We start from the raw sequence: 20,404 nt of genomic DNA, 5'->3' as shown, positions 1-20,404 counted from the left end.
TGTCTAGATTGTATTGAGCAAATAAGAATCTGCTTCAACATTTTAGATGTACAGTTGCAGATAGATTTTTATAACTGTTATTTTGTGAAAGTGACAGAAAATCTCTTAACCAAGTGGACTTAAGAGTCTTATTTATAAAACCCTTTAGCAAGGTGACATTCTTATTGAGTGTTTGAAATCCTTTAACAAGGTCACTTCTAACAAGGAGAAGATCCTGACAGATCTAAGGGAAATCCCTTAACCGGGTCACATCTAGCAATGTGTTTGTAATCTTTAATAGGATTTGCTTTTAACTGAGCATACTCTAGAAGAGTATATTTCTTAGTGGGTCTGAAATCCCACAGTGGTATTTCCCTATTTGGGTTTCCACATTAAATCAGGTGTTATGAGTTTATATTGTTCATATGCTTTTGAGTTTGCATGTTTGACAGTTTTGGTTATATGACTGATAGATGTTACCGAGGTTGAATCTGATGTTTTTATTGATGATTAAGTTTGTATGATTGACCCCCCCCCCCCCCTCTCATCTTGTTGGATATTGGATCTGTACTTACATTAAGTATCAGAACTATCAATTGGTATCAGAGCTTTGGACTCCGAAAGGAAAGTTTAAAGGCACTTGAGTTAAAGATCCAAAGATGTATAAGAGGGATGCACCGAAGCTGAATAAGTCAAGTTTCTCTACATGGCAGAAAGGATGAAGCTGCATCTACTAGGAATTCGAGAATATGTTGCCTATTATTCGAAGAATGATTTCATCACACCGAGCACCTATCCATTTACAATGGAAGAGATAAAGGCAAAGCAAGAATATATTCAAGCAATGATTGAAATAACATCTGCATTGACCGACTCAGAGTTTAATGATCTAGAAGGTTGCAATGATGCAAAGGCAATGTGGACTAAGATCATATCTGTATATGGAGGAGATGAACATGTTCAAAGAGAAAAAGTGGATAGTCTAAGAGGACAACTTTAATCTATGAGGATGAATGAAGGTGAGAACATAACCCAGTAAAGTACAAGACTAAAGGAGATTGTCAATCAAATCAAAGGAGCAAGTGGAACTATTGAAGAGAAAGATATAACAAGTAAGTTGTTAAGAACCCTTCTACCAGCCTATGCAATCTGAGTCTCTGTAATCAATGAATTGAGGTCTATACCCAATATGCTAGTTTTTTTAGATGCTACTATTGGTAAGCTACATGCATTTGAGTTAAGTAACTTTGATAATAGTGGGTCATCGGTAAATAAAGTTGAATCTGCATTCAGTCCTTTTCATATTGATGAAACTGATGATTACAATGAAAGAAAGTATAAGTACTCTGAGGGAAATCCCTTAACCGGGTCACATCTAGCAATGTGTTTGTAACATTTAACAGGATTTGCTTTTAACCGAGCATACTCTAGAAGAGTATATTTCTTAGTGGGTCCCAAATCCCATAGTGGTTTTTCCCTATTTGGGTTTCCACATTAAATCTGGTGTTATGAGGTTTATGATATTTATATGCTTTTGAGTTTGCATGTTTAGCAATTTTGGTTATATTACTGAAGTATATGTTACCGAGTTTGAATCTAATGTTTTTATGGAAGATTAAGTTTGTATGATTCACCCCCCCCTCTCATCTTGTTGGCTATTGGATCTGTACTTACATTAAGTATCAGAACTATCATTCCAGTTATTTGAACTATCTAACAATTGGTATTAGGGCTTTGGTCCTCTCTACAGAAAGCTTAACCACTTGAGGAAGATCCTATGGCGACTAATAGTTCAAGTTCATCCAATTCTACTGGAGCTATCTTTAGAAGGGATATTCTTAGGCTTGATGGAACAAATTATACAATATCGAAGATTCAGATGGAAACTCATCTAAGATTGTCTTGGCAAGGAGATTTGGGAGATCACACAGAATGGTGTCACACCCTATAATCCAGTATTTGGCAATCCTCCTCTGACAAACCTGAACAAGGAGATTGAGAATGATTGTAGAGCAAGAGAAGCCCTCTTGTGTGCACTTTTTGATCAGAAAATAATGGGATTAACTGACAAATCACCTGGAAAGGCTATATGGGATAAATTGGAGACTCTTAATTAAGGTAACCCTATAGTGAAGATTGCTAAACTTGATGGTTATTGAGTGAGATATGAAAACCTAAAGATGGAAGAAGATGAAAGGATTACTACATTCATGGAATGGGTAAATGAGATTGTTATGGGAATTCAATGTCTTGGTGGAACTCTGAGTGAAGATGAAATTGTTTCTAAAGTCCTGATGATACAGAGCCCTCCTTTTTTCCTACCAAATACTCCAAGATGTATGACATTGACCCCTCAATACTTCAATAGGATCATATCAAGGCAAGGCTCTACAACATTAGTTCAACATCTCACAATCTCCAAGACTCATACTCACTCAAATTGGGTAATTTGCTCCATCATGCACCATGAAGTCTCCAAGGGTTCCTGACTATTACCACACCTATTTTGGGTCAGAGATGACTCACATGGACCAAATCAAACACTAGTTTTAAGGAGTCAATACCATATCCTATAGCACCTTCACAATTAAGCCCATTTGCTAATAGCCCTTTGAAACGGGTAAAGGGACCTTAAGTGCAAACTTTCCAAACACCCTAGCAAAAAAATCACAAATTCAAGTACCCTTTTAGGTCTTACATACTTCCCCAAAAGGAAAGTTCAAGGTCTTACAAAGAAAGGGTTGAACCCAGTGAAGGTCAACTGTTTTAAAGGGCTAATTAGGCCTCCATTTGTGAAGAAAATATATCCAAATGAACAAAACATACAAGAAAAACCCCATGAGAATGTGGAGAACCATAAACCATCATGGGTTCTAGGGTTATATGCTTGGAATCATCTTCATTTGTCTTCTAGGGTAGCTTTGTTGTTTAAGGACTAGGTAGCCACATAGAGATGTCTACCTAGGGTTGGATCAAACACACACCTTCCTTGCTCCTCCTGCAAAATGATTTTGGAATATTAGAATACATAGGCCAAAATTGTATTTCACCCAATCCCATGAGTTTCAGATAGATAAATTGCAAGTTATGGCCATGGAGAATCAAAACCCTAGGTAAACCCTGGTTTTCCAGGTACCTACAACAAAATTGGAATAACAAGAGCAAAACACACAGTCAAAACCTCAAACCAAAGCCAAACCAAAGGTGATTCACTAGTCTAACGCAATCACATTATTGGGGATTGATCTCAATCTGTACAATCTCATACCTCGTGCCAAAACACACCAGAATTGAGAGAAAAACTTAGAATTTCATTAGTTTGCAGTCATCAAAACTTTCCTCCCAGAGAGTTTTTTAGTGGTGAATCTTTGCCGATTAGCGAATTCCACGTATTTTTGCATTTTGTTTTTAGGAAATGTCGAATAGTCTGGGGAAACATAGTGGTCAAATCGCCCAGAATTTTGAGGTTAACGGTACACTGTATTCTGGCTTTGCCATTGACCACACACCGTTTGACGTGCATGCTCGTAATATTCACCTGGAATCACTCGGACATGGGTATTAGATCAGCTTCGTTATTCACCAAAAGTAGTAAAATGGCCATGTACCGAGGACTTAATTCACCAATGGTAAATTAAATGTTCATTGCACGCGTCGGCCAAATTCACCAATATCAAATAAAATATTATAAGCATTTGAGGACCCATTTCGCCCCACTTATTAAATCAAGATGCATTTTGAAATGCCCACGCAATTCGCCAAAAATTCAATCATGGATTGATATAAATACACTCTTTCTTATTTGTTCTTGTCTAATTAATAAATTTGGGAGCTCTCGATTCGCATTCTGTAATTTGAGTTGGAACGTCAAAGTTCATTGTAGGGCAGAGGGCCAGAGTTACAATCCTGCAACATAGGCATTAGGCCATTTGAAATCAAAGATCAGAAACAAATTAGACAAAAATTTGGAAACTTGCTTGAGGTTGTTTGTAACTCAGTATAATGTTAGAGATTTTTCATATGATAGGGAACTGGCAATCTAGAATTCCATGCGTGAAAGATGAAGGTTGTGCACCACTTTAAAAGATGATGGTGCTACTGCTAGTGCTAGTGCTAAGAAAATTGATGGATCACAGACTTAGAGTCAGCATGAAGACAAAGAAATTTTTGAATACTCCACTCAGAATGAAGATGAACCTATTAGTACTAGTCAGTTTCCGGATCTTGAGTCCATTTGGGATATAGAAGCCTCGGACTGAGTCACTGAAGTGAATTAGCACTCAGTTTATAGGTATTTATTATTATAGTACAGTTCTTGAGTCATATTACAATTTCAATTTGCAATACTATAGTTGTCATTGATGATTTTTTGATATTGTATTCCTTGAATTTGTCAATTAGAACGGATACTTGTTTCATATTTTTAATTATGAATTTGAACTATTAGTAAACAATTAGAATTTATTTTCTGAATTATTAGTAAATTGGTTCTACATTATGTTGAACATGAAATGCAACAATTTGTGTCACAAGATCCATAAAATTATTCATATTGCATAGATATTAGAACCTTTCTACTGTTCTACATTAAATGCTTAACATGATGTTCATGGCTATTAGGGTTTTGTGTTTGTTTTTTGTCTTAGTTGGCTAGTAAACTGAAGTTGTCGTGCGTTGAAAATCTGTGTTATCCTCTCTTTATTTGTCTATGTCAACATCAAGTGTGGTTAAATGGTTGGTCAGAAAATGAGACATGTTTAATGTTTCACCTCTAACTCGTAGATAAATTTCATGTTTAACAATTTAAATGGCGAGTTAGCGAGTGTTGGTTTGGGTTTAAATCGCAAGGTCTCTAATTTTTTAGGTGTTAGCATTTTATGTTAGCAAGCTGGAGATTGTTAATGAAATTGCTTTGGTCGCAAGGTCTCGAATTGGTTTGATGCCATACATTATAGCCACGAGAGTTAGCGAGTAAGTCATTAATGGTATGTGTGCCACTGCTCGCGCCTATTTATGAAGGTAATTAACATAAAAAATCGATTTTTGTTGGTACTTGCTGGAGCGTTGTGGTCAAGAGATAAATAGTTTTGAGATTTTATGGTTATCGCGAGCTCGCAGGTCCTTTATCATCAAGTCAGTTTAAGTCACGAGCTTGCGAGTATTGGGAGATTTTAGTTGTCACTACCTCCCAAGATGTTTTGTACGTGACCATTTTATGTTGCGAGGTTGTGACTGGGTGTGATTTTATGTTATCACAAGGTCCCAAGGTGTTCGCGGTTAAGTCATTTTAATTTGTGATCACGCGATGTGGTTGGTATTGTAGCTTAGTTGGTTTCATCTCTTGCTCTTAGGTTTTGAAGTTGTTTAGCATTTTATGTTGCGATCTGGCGACAAGTAAGTTTTAGTCTGATTTTGTCGTCATCGCATGCTCACGGGTTTGTAAGTCTTAAGTCAAAAAGTTTTGCGAACATGCAATGGTGGTTAAGTGTCTTGTTGTCGCGGGATCGCAAGGGTTTAAGTCAAGTTAAGTTTTGAGTTGCGAGCTTGCGATGAAATAAGTTGTTTTGTTAGATTTGCAGTGGTCGCCAGCTCGCAGGTAAAGAAAGAATATTACAAATGTTGTTGTGAGGTTGTGACTGAAGGGATTAATGAAGATCAACGGTTGTCACTCACTCACTTGATGAAGATCAAGGGTTAAAGTTACCACTATCTCCGAGTCATTGTGGTGACGAGGACTTAACATTTTGTGGTCAAGAATTGGCGAGTGGCAGTTCAGTTTCCCTCAGTCGCTAGATCTCGAGGTTATGAAGGCTTAGCATTTTCAGCTTGCGAGTTGGAGATAGAGTCATAAGGGCTTGTCGCTAGGTCGCAAGTTTTTCTAATGGGCAGTCTTTCAGGCAGAGAGTTGATGACTGTGTGCCACGTGTTTTAATGACTTAATATCTTGAAATCGCCAATATATTTTTTTATGGTTTGAAAATTGCTTGAAATCGCCAATATTTTATTTTTATGGTTTGAAAATAGGTTGAAATCACCAATATTTTTTTTTAATGGTTTGAAAATAGGTTGAAATCACCAATGCAAATATTTTTCTGGTTTTAAAAATATTACAATTCGCCCATGCAATTATTTTTTTGGTTTTAAAAATATTACAATTTGCCAGGATTTTTCACAAACTTTGAGTGATCACGGATAATTCGCCGATGGAGATTATTATTTTTTCTCTGTAAACCGCAAAAATTGACCAATAAAATTATAATTTTCCTCGGGAATTATACAACTTTCGCCAGGTTTTTACACCTTGTCCAAGCGGGGGTTTTCTTAAAGTTTTCCATGTTTCCTGCTTATAGTCTCTCTTTGGGAATTGGATCCTCAAGGTGTATAAACCTCTCCACAACTGCTCTCAACCAAAAACAAGGGGTTAGAGCTGTTGGGGAAGTTCAAACAAACAAAATTCAAAAATTGCATAAAAGTTGCTTATGACAACTTTTGACAAAGTTGTCAAAATGTCATTCCTCGCCTCCTAATGCCTTGGGTTAAGTCTAAACCCTCCTAAAACACCCTAGAAGCACTAAAACTAATAGGATAACTATGCCCTACATACACTTGATCCCCTTTTGTCCAAAAGTCCTAATTGGCTTATCAAGATGCCAAAATAGGAGTTTGGCTCATAATATGGGGTCTTTTATTACAAACACATAATGCATGATTGAAACACATGTAGATCATCCTAAGACATGTTTGATGCCTTATCCTTCCTCCTCTGAGCCTGATGATCAAATTGAAGGGTTTCTCCTGCACCACCTGAGAGCCCTACCACCAGCTTACAAAATTAAGGCTACTTCTATTAATGAGTTGAGAACAATGGCTAATACTTCTTTCAATAGAGATCCTTTGGTTTGGAAGCTATCTACTTTTGAGCTTGAAGAATTTGGACCTTCTGGAGCTATGAAGACTGAACCTACTTTTCATGCATCTACATCTACAACCGGTAAGAAAGACTCAAAATATTTGTATGAAAAGGAATTAGAAGATATGAAGAGAGAAGATGATAAGTTTGAGCAACTTGAAGCACTATTTGCTAGAAGAGTACCTAAAGGATCCGTAGGAAGTAAGTATGAAGGAAAAACACCTTTTAAATGTTTTGCATGTAATAAGATTGGTCATTTTGCATCTAGATGTCCAGAAAGGAATTCAAGATTTGAAGAAAGAGTTAGAAGATCATTTAAGCCTAACCCTGGATATCAGAACAAGTATAAGTTCAAGAAAAATAGAGACAAATCATGTTACATAGCGGATGAGGAAGGCATTACTGATTCTGATGATGAACCGACAGAAGACTCTGCTAGTGGTTTTGGCAATGGGAAGGAATGGGTGTTCCTTTCTATCAAGGAAGATGATCCGACACTGGAAGGGAATGTACCTGAAGAGAAGGCACTTGCTACTAAAATTGAAGACAAAGATGAATGGGTAATTGATAGTGGTTGTTCACATCATACGACTAGAGATAAAGAAAATTTTCTCTTTGCTAGAATTTGATGGTTGTCTAGTTAGATTTGGAGATGACAAAGCATGTATGATCAAAGAAAAAGGAACTATATATTGGATGGTAAGAACAATACTGACAATGTTTATTATGTTGAAGGTTTGAGGCATAATCTTTTGAGTGTAGGACAATTGGTAGATAAGGGATTTCAATTATAGTTCAAGGATGGAAAATGCAAATTCATTAACAAATCTAGATTGGAGATTGCAACTGGTACATAAAAAAAGGTAATATATTTCATTTGAACTTTAGTGAGAAGACATGTTTGATTACACAAATTGATGAGAGTTGGCTATGGCATAAAAGGCTGTGTCATGTGAATTTTGATTGCATTGTTTAGATCAGTTGAACTAAGGCAGTTAGGGATATACCTAAGATTATGAAGCCCTATAATCCAGTATGTAAAGAATGTCAAATGGATAAACAAGTCAGAACCTCTTTCAGAAGTATATAAGATAAATCAAATGATGTTCTTGATCTTATTCATACTAATTTGTGTGGCCCTGATAGAGTTAAAAATTTTCATGGTGATAGATATTTCATGCTAATCATTGATGATTATTATAGAATGGTGTGGCTTACTTTTCTAAAAGAAAAATCTGAAGCATTTGAAAAAGTTTCAAATCTTTAAGCCTAAAGTGGAAACTGAGATAGGATTGAAGATTAAATGTTTGAGATCAGATCATGGTAGAGAATTCACATCGAGTGAGTTTAACAACTTTTGTGAGAAGCATGGTATAAGAAGACAATTTTCTACTCCCCGAACACCTCGGTGGAATGAAGTCATGGAAAGGAAGAACAAAACTATCTTGGATGTTGCTAGAACAATGATGATGGAAGCTAGTCTACCTCATATCTACAAGAGAGAAGTGGTGAGAACAACGGTTTATACATTTAACATAGTACATATCAAAGGAGAAACCAGTAAGACACCTTATGAATTATGGTTTATGAAGTATTTTGGAATTTTTGGTAGTAAATGTTATATCAGGAGACATGATATCATTGGAAAATTTGATCCTAGATGTGATGAAGGCATATTTCTTGGTTATTCTAATGAAATCAAAGCATATAGATGTTATAACAATAGATTGTAGAGAATTGTGGATAGTGCTAATGTCAAAGTAGATGAGCTGAACAAAAGTCAAATTAGAGTTTATGAGAAGGAACCAGAAGTGGAAATGATTATATCTGAACTATTAATTTCTTTACTAGAACAAAGAGTTGAATCAGTTACTCGGGCAACATTAGATAATTCTACAGTAACTGAAGAATAGGGAAGAGGAACAAAAAGTCAGAAGACTCCTAGGTATGTGAGATTGAATCATTCAGAAGATCAAATCATTGGGGATAATAGCAATGGAATAATGACAAGAAGAAGACTGGCAACTAATTAGGTATGTTTAATTTCACAAGTTGAACAAGTATCGGTGATTGAGGTATGTAAAGATGAATACTGGTTGAAAGCCATTGAAGAAGAATTAGGTCAGATTGAGAAAAATAACACATGGACCTTGGCTCCTCGGCCTAAAAATAAAAATGTTATTGAAACTAAATTGCTTTTTAGGAATAAATTGAATGAGGATGGTCAAGTTATAAGGAATAAGGCTAGACTGGTTTGTAAAGGATATTCTCAGAAGGAAGGAATTGATTATGGAGAGACTTTTTCACCTGTAGCTAGAATGGAAGTTGTAAGATTATTTCTTGCCTATGTTGCTTATAAAAACAACAAGGTTTATCAGATGGATGTTAAATGTGCATTCTTGAATGGAGATCTTGATGAGGAAGTTTATATTGAGCAACCTGATGATTTTTCACTATCAGATTATACAAATATGGTTTCTAGGTTAAGGAAAGATTTATATGGATTGAAACAAGCACTTCGAGCTTGGTATGCAAGATTGGATAAATATCTTTTGAAGCTTGGTTTTACTAAGGGCGGTGCTGACAGTAATTTATATTATAAGATCACTGATGATGATATTCTGATTATTGAAGTATTTGTTGATGACATTATTTTTGGAGGTGAAGATAAGTTATGCATAGAATTTTCTAAGAATATAGAGAAAGAATTTGAGATGTCTATGATTGGAGAGATGAAATTTTTCTTAGGTTTGTAGATTACTCAGATTGACAAAGGTATTTTTATCTGTCAAACTAAATATGCTAAGGAATTGTTGAAGAAATTTTGTATGGGAGATTCTAAACTGGTAAGTACTCCTATGGTTACAAGTGAGAAACTGACAAGAAAAGATGTTTCTGCACTGGTAAATCCTACAAGATACAAATCTATGATTGGAGGTCTGCTTTATTTGACTCGGACTAGGCCTGACATTATGAATGTTGTTTGTATTGTTTCATGATTTTAGACTAATCCTAGAGAAAATAATGAGATGGCGATGAAAAGGATTTTTAGATACTTACAAGGTACATCAAAATATGGCTTGAGGTACCCTAAAGATGATAACTTTACTTTATGTGCATATACAGATGTTGATTGGGCTAGAGATGTTGATGACTGGAAAAGCACTTCTAATGGAGCTTTCTTTCTTGGAAAGAAGTTGGTTTCATGGATCAACAAGAAACAATCATGTACTTCTTTATCTATTGTTCAAGCTAAGTATGTTGTTGTTGCTACTAACTATACATAATTTTTATGGATGAAGCAAATGTTGAAGGATATAAAGGTGGATTGTGATCCACTGGTGGTTATTCACTGTGATAACTCTCCTACTATTGATATATCAAAAAATCTGGTATTTAATGCTTAAAAAAAGCACATATCTATAAAGTATAACTTTTTGAAGGAAAAGGTGGAAGCAAATGAAGTTAGACTAGTTTATGTGAACACTAAAGAGAAGATTGCATATATTTTCACTAAACCTTTGCCCAAGGAATCATTTGAGTACCCGAGACACAGATTGGGAGTTTCTGCCCCTTCGGTAGAGACTTGATTGATGTGGTTTGGCATCAGTCTGGCATGCACTATCAGAGATACTATTCATTTTGACACTGATGTGGGATGCTACTACTCAGGGGGAGTAGTCATCTTTGTGATTCAGTGTTTTATGTTTTTGCTTTGATATTTTTGTGAGATTTATGGCATTGATGTCAAAGGGGGGCTGATATTGATGTGAAAATGAAAAAGAAAAAGAAAGGGGGAGAGATTATTGATAATTGATAAGGGAGAAGTTCAGAGCTTTACAAAGATATTATTTACAGGGGGAGTTTGATCTTTATTTCAGAGCTATATGTGGGAGACTTGTTCAAAATTTCTTGGTACTTAGATGTTTTTCACATCTAGTGTTTCCATCAATGCCAAAGGGGGAGATTGTCGGCTATTTGGTTGAATTGATTATGTGTTGCATTGATGTTTTGTCATTGATGCCAACACTATCTATTTGGATGCTTTACTGACACCTTTCTAGTCCTGGTAGGTTGAGTGGATTCTAGTTGACTTGGATCTAGTAGGCTCTAGTATAGTTTTGTGATGGAACTGGCTTGTTCATGATACTCATGCTCATGTTTCGTCAGCTGGTTTTGGTCTGGTGATCGGATGTTATCCTGCTTGCCTAGAAGCTTAGTTTTTGGTTCCCGCGAGGGTTTCACTAATAGAGATTTTGGTGAAGATCTTTGAAAAATTGCATAAGTGGTGTTGGTGCAGCTTCTGGTGGAGTTTCAGGATTCTTTTGGTAATCATATTTGAGACTTGGCAGATGGAGATCATTGTTGTAGCGTATAGACCTATAATGGGTCCCAGTTGATCTAGGTTATGGACCGACTTTAATTAAACAAGTGGATTGGACCTCTTGATGTATTTTTGGGATGTCTTATGTGTTGGATATTATTTGTTTGGTCTAAGGTCGACATGGTTTGTAATTATGTAATAGGTTTATTATCTAGTGGCCAACCTGATTATTTATGATCAAGGGTTTGTATATATAGATATAAGATCTCATTGTAGATTGTCATGGTTATGTTAGAGGTCATGGTCAAGGAATGTAATATGCGAATAATGTAATATCATTCAGGCAGAGGAGTTGGTCAATCATTGGAGATTGAATTGGGTTTATGTAAGAGGATTTAGTCCTCCGATATTGAGCTTAACTAGAACTGCACTCAGGCATAGGAGATGTTATCTTTTACAATTCAACACTTCTTTGAATTGTAGTTTGGATTTCTATGTAGTCAGTGAGGCTCCTTTTGTGATGAGCAGTGTGCTCTAGGCTATTGGCCTTCCTGCAAGTGCAAGCCCCTCAATTGTAATTCACATACTTACTATAGAAGTATTATCTGACTATGGGTAGGCTTCCCACCATGGTTTTTCCCTTTACTGGGTTTTCCACGTACAAATCTTGGTGTCATGTGGCTTGTATTTATTTTGTGATTATTGTTTATGCATTAGTTTAACTGTTATTCTAGTATTAAAGTTTAAATTGCTAATGGTTCCAATAATCTTTGACAACTGATTCAGCCCCCCCCCCCTCGCAGTTGTCTTCCAGTTATTTGAATTGTCTAACAAACACACTATCCACTCTAAGGAAACAAATATGAATGCATCCAAACAACAAGGCAAACAAATTACATGAATTATTTGGACTGAATAAAGACAAAATAGACAATTCCTATTCATGTAAAGTCAAAGCAATTTTTACAATACAAAGAAACATGAGTTTTATGTCCTAGAAAGAAGAAGATCGTGAGATAGGCTACAAAATTTTCCTTTGCAGTTTAGGCATAACTTTGATTGGACTGCAGTGAAGAAACCCTAATCCTAATAGGGTTAGGTTATAAAATATTAGAGGGGGGTGGATTCGATCAACAAACTGATCTGATTGTGTGTATTACAACTCTAAGAATGTCTTCTCATCTGGGAGCAAAGAAGACATCGCGACAGAAGGAGGAAGTCTCTATGTCAATATGCATCATGTGGTACCTACGAGTCAAAAGTCTCTAATGCACATTAAATAGCCTTGCGAGACGTTTTGAATTGGTCTATAGAGTCAAGTCTAGAGTTATAACAGAGGCTTTTGGTGGTTGACCCGAAATCTGATCATATTTGGAGCACCGACCAGGCCAACAATTGGATTGACAATCCAGTCAGCAACCAACCTCCAATAGAGATTTGAATTTTAATAGCTCCCGCAAGTTTGAATTTCAGTTGTTGATCGATCCATGCGGTGGGAGATGGAATCACATAATCATCCAAGGGGTCAATAGAAGTTTAAAACACCATCATTGATCATCCCTTTAAGTGAAAATCCATGGCCAAGATCATTCCACGTATCGAGCTGAATCCATTAAATCTATCTCGGTGTGCGAAAAGGGCCCCACCATGGGTTTTGGCCTTTTCGACAAGATGAGCCATTTCATCAAGATGGGTTTTTCGGGCTATGTCTCTCTTGGAAACTTACACCAAAAATCATCTAGCATTGGGGCCCACCAATACAAGTGCATGTCAAGACCACCTAGTAGCTTTGTCCACCCGAGATGAGGTAGCACCCGGGACCCCACCATGGTCTCATCCTTCTTGAAAAGATGAGAAGGTTGAGGACCCTGCCATTCGGTGACTAGGATAGAAAAAAATCGGCCCCGACATGGACCATGACCCTCCAGCCAGTGGTAAATTAGTGATCTGACCGGCTAACTCAGTCAACATCAAAATAAAAAATTAGAGCCCAAAAAGGATAAAAATACTTTTAAGCCTTAACAGTTAGGTTTTAGGGTTCACAAGGAGGTTTTTCCTCAGGGTTTTAGCGATTCTGCTATGTCTTAGAGCAGATTTCTCTAGGGCTAATAGCTGGCACAAAATTAGTCAACAAAGCCCTTTCACCATTATTCCTAAAAGTTTCTTGATCTTCTTCTTCATTAGATGAATAATTGTTCTCATTTATAAAGAAACCCTTTTCAATCTTCTAAACTTTTTTCTTATTTAAAGACTTCTTATTCTTTTATCTCTCATTGTTAGAATCCTTATATGGACAATTAGCCATGAAATGTCATATCTCGCCATAATTAAAATATTTTAAAGATAACTCACCCTTACACTTAATTGGAACCTCTTTGCAATCTTCTAACAAAAAGAATCTAATTCATCACCAAAATCTGAGTCTTCTTGCTTCTTAGACAATTTGAAAGCAACCTTGTTTCTTGAGATTTTTTTATTATCAAATCTCATCACATAGGCAATCAAAAACCCATGCATCTCATTCATATTAGATTATTTAGATCTTTATCTTATTTAGTTGCAACTACTTTGGCATAAAAACTTGGCAATAGAGATCTAAGTATCTTCTTCAAAGTTACCCTTTCCTTTAGTTCTTCACCATGTCATCTAATATAACTGACTATGTCATCAACTCGAAGTATAAATGCACTAATGTTCTCATCCTCTTTCATCTCTAGACTTTCAAACTAATCTCTACAAATCTGAAGCTTTACTTCCTTGAATTTTTCATTTCCTTCATAAATGGTATGCAATTTGACCCACAAATTCCTCATTGTCTTGAGGTGCATAAATTTCACAAACATAATTAGTTAGACCACATATAATAGTATTCATTTCTTTAACATTGTTCTCATATGTCTTCTTTCCAGGATAATTCCTTAGGGGACTATTAAGAAACTCATATCGATCCACCATTGATTGCAAAACCTCAAAATCCTAGAGCCATCAACTAAAATTCCATTTTTACACTTCAAAAAGCATAGTTAGATCCATCAAACTGTGAAGTGTATTTTTAATACAAATAATATTCTTGAGTAACTGAGTGTATCACCTTGGATCTACCTCAAACTATTAATCTTTATCCAAGGACCTTAGCACTGCTACCAATTGAATGTCATATAATATACTAAGAGGGGTGAATTAACATATCCCAATTTCAATTTAGTTGAACATTAATTACCATTAATAACTTCTCCAAGCATGAACCTTAAAACATTAATGCAACTCTAACAACTATTCTTAATGGTATAACAATTAAACAACACATAAACTCATATCCACACAATCAACACTAGATATACCTAGAAACAGAAGATAGTAAAAACCACAGTGAGAAAACCTGCTTGTATCTACTACCCAAATCTAGCCTCACAAAATAATGAATCACTTGTAATATAAAGTAGGAACCTACTATTGCAAGGTGTGTGCCCTTGGTCTCCTTATGTTGTGTAGCGAAAGTGATAGGTTTGCGACATGGCTTAACTGCCTCCCGTGGATTCTGTGTCATGTGGTTGTATTGGGCAGTAACAAGTTGATATTTTAATGCAACGACAATCATGTTTCCAACAAGTGGTATCAGAGCTCGGTCATGGGTTCAAACCCCCCGCTTGCATTGTGATGGGGATTGTTGCAAGGTGTGCACCCTTGGTCTCCTTGTGTTATGTAGCACAAGCGACAGGTTTGCAACATGGCTTAACCACCTCATGTGGATTGTATGTGTCACGTGGTTGTACCAGGCATTAACAAGTCAATCTTTTGGTGCAATGGCAACAATGTTTCTAACACCTACCTATCGAAGACATCAACCCCCAATTGTGTTTGTTGGCACCAACATATTGGGAAAACAAATCCACAACACAAATATTTGAGCAACAACTCAGTAGGTAAGACTCTAGTCCTACTAGAATGCAAAGATATGTACCGCAGACCTTCAAGACTGATAACTTAGCTTGCGCTTGATATAATCAACCTTAAGACACACTCCCATATTGCATATGATCTTCTGATGATGTTGCACAATGATTGGAATGAAACTCATTTTACATCAAATCTTATTGTACATCAATTACTGTAATATTCACATTGAATCCCTAACCACATAGATTTACAACAACAACCACCCCCTAGGAAAAATCCTAGATTACAACATATATGCATCACCATTGTTGGGACTTCAAAAATTTTATCAAATTTTGAAGGCCCAAGTTTAAAATTTTGCCTAATAACATTCAGAACCACCCCTATTGAACAAGCCTGAGTAGTTTAGTTTGAGAGCCTATATTTTTGCACATATGAATTATCATGAAAAATCCATTAGGGGAGGTGTTAAACAGAATAAAGATTCCATGTACCCATTTTTAGCCTATTTGGATCTGTATTGATGTGTATTTGATACCCTTATTTGGAGATCCAAAGATAGGTTGTTGATTTATAGCAGTTTTACCTTTATGAGTAAGCCCTCTTTGAGGCATTTCATCTTTGCACTAGTTAAACATTAAGCCTAATAGATAGTTGTCCATGGTTCTCTACAATTTTTTGAAGCCCCATGTCATTTGTTAAGGCCCCATGTGTTTGTTTGCTAATTTTTCAAAGTCCATTCCGTTTGCAAAAAAGTTCAGTTTTGCAAACTGAACTGTGCAAATCTATAGTTAGTACCCTACATTTGAGTTTATATTTGTTGACCCTAATGAATTGCATGAAAAATGGATATTCACCATGATTCTCTATAATATTATCTGTCATTTTGCCATTTTATAGCTTCCTAACTCATCAAATGCTATTTTTTCAAGGCCCATTCCAAATTGAACTTTTAGGGTTGACAAGCAGTGTTTTTAGAATTTTCAAAGGAGGCAACTTTGAGGGTTAAAATTTTGCACATTTGACCTAATTAGGTCAAACCCTCCTTTGCACATGCTCGTGGTAACTAGATGTGTCAACTTTCCAAGTGGTAGCCCCTAGAACAAAGGTTTGGTATTTTTTCAACTCAAGGGTTCTTATGGCTTCCAAGTTTATTTAACAAGTGTAGTTTTAGAAGCAACTGAGTAGGCAACTTCGTAGATTAATATATTTTGCCTTGGGAAGCGTCATGAGACATTGCTGAGCATTCTGAGTTTGCTAAAAAACATACTTCAGGTATGCCAATCCTCAGGGTTTGATGAGGTGTTTTAATCGATTTTTGAGGCTGGTTTATGGGGATACTCATGTTGTTTTGTCTGAAATTTGGAGTTGCAAAAATGTCAAATTTAATTATCGCCCATCCAGTTTCTCGGATTTAGAACATCTCCTAAGTATTCCAGGGAATTTTCAAGCATCAATTGTTTAGAAACAATTTTTTTCTTTTTAGTCGGGCCCACCCAGGGCTTAACTAAATGATGTGACCCTTGAAGGAAAATTGATGCTTATGTGTACTACTGATTTAAATAATGTATTTGGCCACATTAAATAAAAGAGGAGGTAAAGGTATGAAGGGAATTTAAATGGTGATAACCATTTGCTAAAATGCCTAAGGATCCAACTTAGAGCATGGCCCAACCAAACCAGTGAAGGCTCATTGAGAGAGATATGTGCATATATATTTTAAAACTTATGATTTAAATTATATTCTATCCATTTTATTTAAATAGCAACGGGGTGAATTAGTTTGAGATCATCGAGTTCAGTTGAATAGTTGAATATTTAATGATGATCAAAGTTAATTAACCGATGGGGCTATGTGAGTCTTTCAAGACTGCATAAAAGGGAATTTTTTGAAATGTGAAAAGAAAATGTCTTGTGGCTGTATTTAATATTCCCATATAGCAATGTGTGAGGCCGATGGAATTGGTGGGGGCCCACAAAGTAGGATTATATGCCCATTGAGGAAATATTTTTCCAAAACATAAGACTTAATAAAGTCTTATATCTACTTCATGCCCCAAGACCCGAAATAAATTTTCAATGGGCTTCCAGGGAGCCTCAAAGACCGCTACCCCGCAACAGAAAGCGAGATGACAAAAGTGGGGTGTGTGGCAGTGGGGAAGGCATTGACCTCGCCACCCCACATGCTCTGGGAGGCACCCGAGCGTACACCGCGGGGTAAGCATGAGCTCGATATAGAGCTCCTAGTCCCGCCATCCCACATGGGATTAAGGTGAAGCCAAAAACGTTGCGGAATATTTTTGGTTTAGGCAAGAAAGGAATTAGGGTAACCAAAACGATCCATCTTGGAAAATTGCAGATGTGTTCTAGGGCTTTGCATGAAGATTCTCAGGCGCCAAAATTTCTAATTTGAGTCACAGAGCCCAAAGCATAACAAGGCATGAGGAGCATTCGAGTTTGCAAGGTCATACACTTCTGGTTTGGTTGAAATCTGCATAAGCATTGCGCAACATGTAGAGAGAGTGTTCAACATCATGACCTCTGGTTGAGTGATGCTTGCGATATATGCAGAAGAGTGATACACGATGTGCAGAAATGAAAGTGTTTGGCACCACAATTCAAGTTATGTCCAATAAAGAAGAACACAGGGAGAGGCCTCAAATCTATAAAATAAGACATGCGATGTGTGGAGACTTTCAATGCATTTTGGCAGCGATGAGAGAAATTCCAGATAGTGACCAACATGGAGGATCGAAAACTATGGGGAAGACATGATATTAATGGCAGTAATAATGTGGCTTTGGGCAACGATGGTCTCTGGGCGATGGTTGTTTGGGTTAGCATGCAACCCGTTGTAAATAGTAGGGAAGATGCATTGTTATGAGTGTATACTCGAGCACGTTTTTCATCAACAACATCATCTTCAGGATGAAAGCCACCATGATCCTATCTGTTTGACATGCAAAGTTTGGTCTAGTGCTCATTCGAAGATGATGAACCAACAACACTGTTGTTTGCAGAATGGAAACTAACATTGAATTGAAAGGCGATATTAAATAGTATTTCCTCTCAAGCTTGGCGTAATGAATAAGGTGTGGAAGGCACGGTTCTATCTGCACAGGGGCTTCCAATAGTAGAAATGAGGGGACTCTTTACTATGATTGAGTGAAGTTTGGGTGTTTGCCAACTCTCCAAATTGCCATGGTCTCATAATTGCCATGGTCTTGCCCTTTCGGCCCTATGAAATGAGGGTCCTCTTTGTGTACACTTTAGTTATTCTTGCCAAGAAATGGTGCATTAGTGAGCACATGATAAGATGCGAAGGTGTTGGCAGAAGAGCTCATAGGTATGAGCGAGCTGTGTTCTATTTATTCAGTGGGTCTGCGATGCAACAGAGATAAAGAGAGAGAATACATGTGCAGAAGCTTTGATTCACCTCAAATTTGGAAGAGGGATGCTTGCAATAATGGAAGGAATGGTTCCAGAGAGAATGGAGTCCCAGGGGTGTGCGGATGCTCTACTCAAAAGATTCAAATCTGAGTGGAAATTTTCAGTGAAATAGTTTTCACCAGTACATGAAATGTCTTGACTGGAAATGTGATAATATTTATACAGGGGATAATAAAGGGATAAAGGAGAGGCCTCAAAATAAGGGTTCTATCTTAAGATCAAAGGTTTCCAGTAAATAATATTTGCCTCATATGATTGTCGATTAAAAGAGAGTATTTCAAGAAGGGAGGAAAATTAGATCCTCATTCAAGAAGTGATTATTTTCCACTCGGGCAAATAGCAGTAAAATGATAGTTTTGACAGATTGGGAAACAACTTTGGAAAGGGAAAATGGTTACCCATAGGAATTAAAGGGGAGTGTTAATCCAATCAGACAAAGGGTGCATAACATTTTTTAATTTTTTTTTCAATAAAAGTGGATTATTTCACTGAATTTTTTAATTAATATTTTTTTATTTTTTACAAAGGATTCAAAGAGCATGCTAGAGGAAAGAACCTTGGGAAGAAAACCTCTGGTCACATCTCATAAAATAAACCTATAGTATCTAGCAGATCAGTTTATACACCCCGTGCAAAACCACATACAAAATGCGGTCACAACACATATAATATCAGTTTAACATAGAGCCCGTATAATTTTCAAATGTAGACTCCACAGTTTCTTTCAATGGAAGAAGACAGAATTTTCCAAAGCCCTGTGCCAAATCCCATGAGCCAAAAACCTTCCTGCCAAAAAAGAAAGTATCAAAAAACCTTTGGAAAAACACTATTGTATCAAATACCATGAGCTTGAACACTCCTCTAGACAACGAACATGAATACTTGAAATGAAAGGGAAAAGTAGGAATAATTATCATCATAAAATTTTACATCAGCATTACTCAAGAAAATCACATAACTATTGCTGCAAACCTTCCCATACCCTAGAAGGAATTTCCTCAAAACCCACCTCTCGCTGATTAGCATTGCTATCAATGGCTAAATTTGCCAAATAATCTGCAATCTTATTAACTTCTCTGTAACAATGGTATAACAAGAAAGATTCAAACAATTCTAATTTTTGTAAAATTAGATCAAGTATATACTGCAAATTCCAACTATTTGATTTATTTTTCATAACACATTGAATAATCACCATAGAATCACCTTCAATTATTAAGTCCTTAATTCCCAAAGAGATTGCCATATCCAATCCAAAAGACAAAGCATGAAATTCCGCATAATTGTTAGTTTTAAAACCAACAGCATGACACTAGTCACAATTTCAAAATAATCTACTACAAAAATACCCCAAAGGGAGGAAAGAATAGTGATCAGAGGAGACCAATCCCTAATATTCACCAAAGGTGTGTATCCATTCCATACTTCATCCAAGAATCGGACCTTTCTACCATTATGAACAATCCATTAGAGATGAGGCAAAATAACTGATCTAAATTTACAAAGGGAATTCCAAATGGCAGAACCCGAAGGCAAATTTGAGACTTTAAAAATGTACTCTCTCGGTCCATTATTTAAATATTTGGCAAACATAATCTATGCCCATAAGGAGCTAGGCTTGTCATATAAATTCCAAATCAACTTAGCACCTAAGGCTAAATTTTGATTCTCTAGACTCTGAATTCCTATTCCCCCAAGTTCCTTAGGCAAACATACCTTATCTCACACAACTAAAGGGAATTTTTTCTTGCCATCTTTATTATTGTTCCAAAGAAAATCTCTAAGGGTATCCTATAAACTAACAATAACTGCTTTTGGAGACTTCAAAATAGACATGAGATATA

This window comes from Cryptomeria japonica, chromosome 1 (assembly GCF_030272615.1).
Source record: "Cryptomeria japonica chromosome 1, Sugi_1.0, whole genome shotgun sequence".
Taxonomy (NCBI): Eukaryota; Viridiplantae; Streptophyta; class Pinopsida; order Cupressales; family Cupressaceae; genus Cryptomeria; species Cryptomeria japonica.
Note: the sequence above shows the minus strand (reverse complement) of the source record.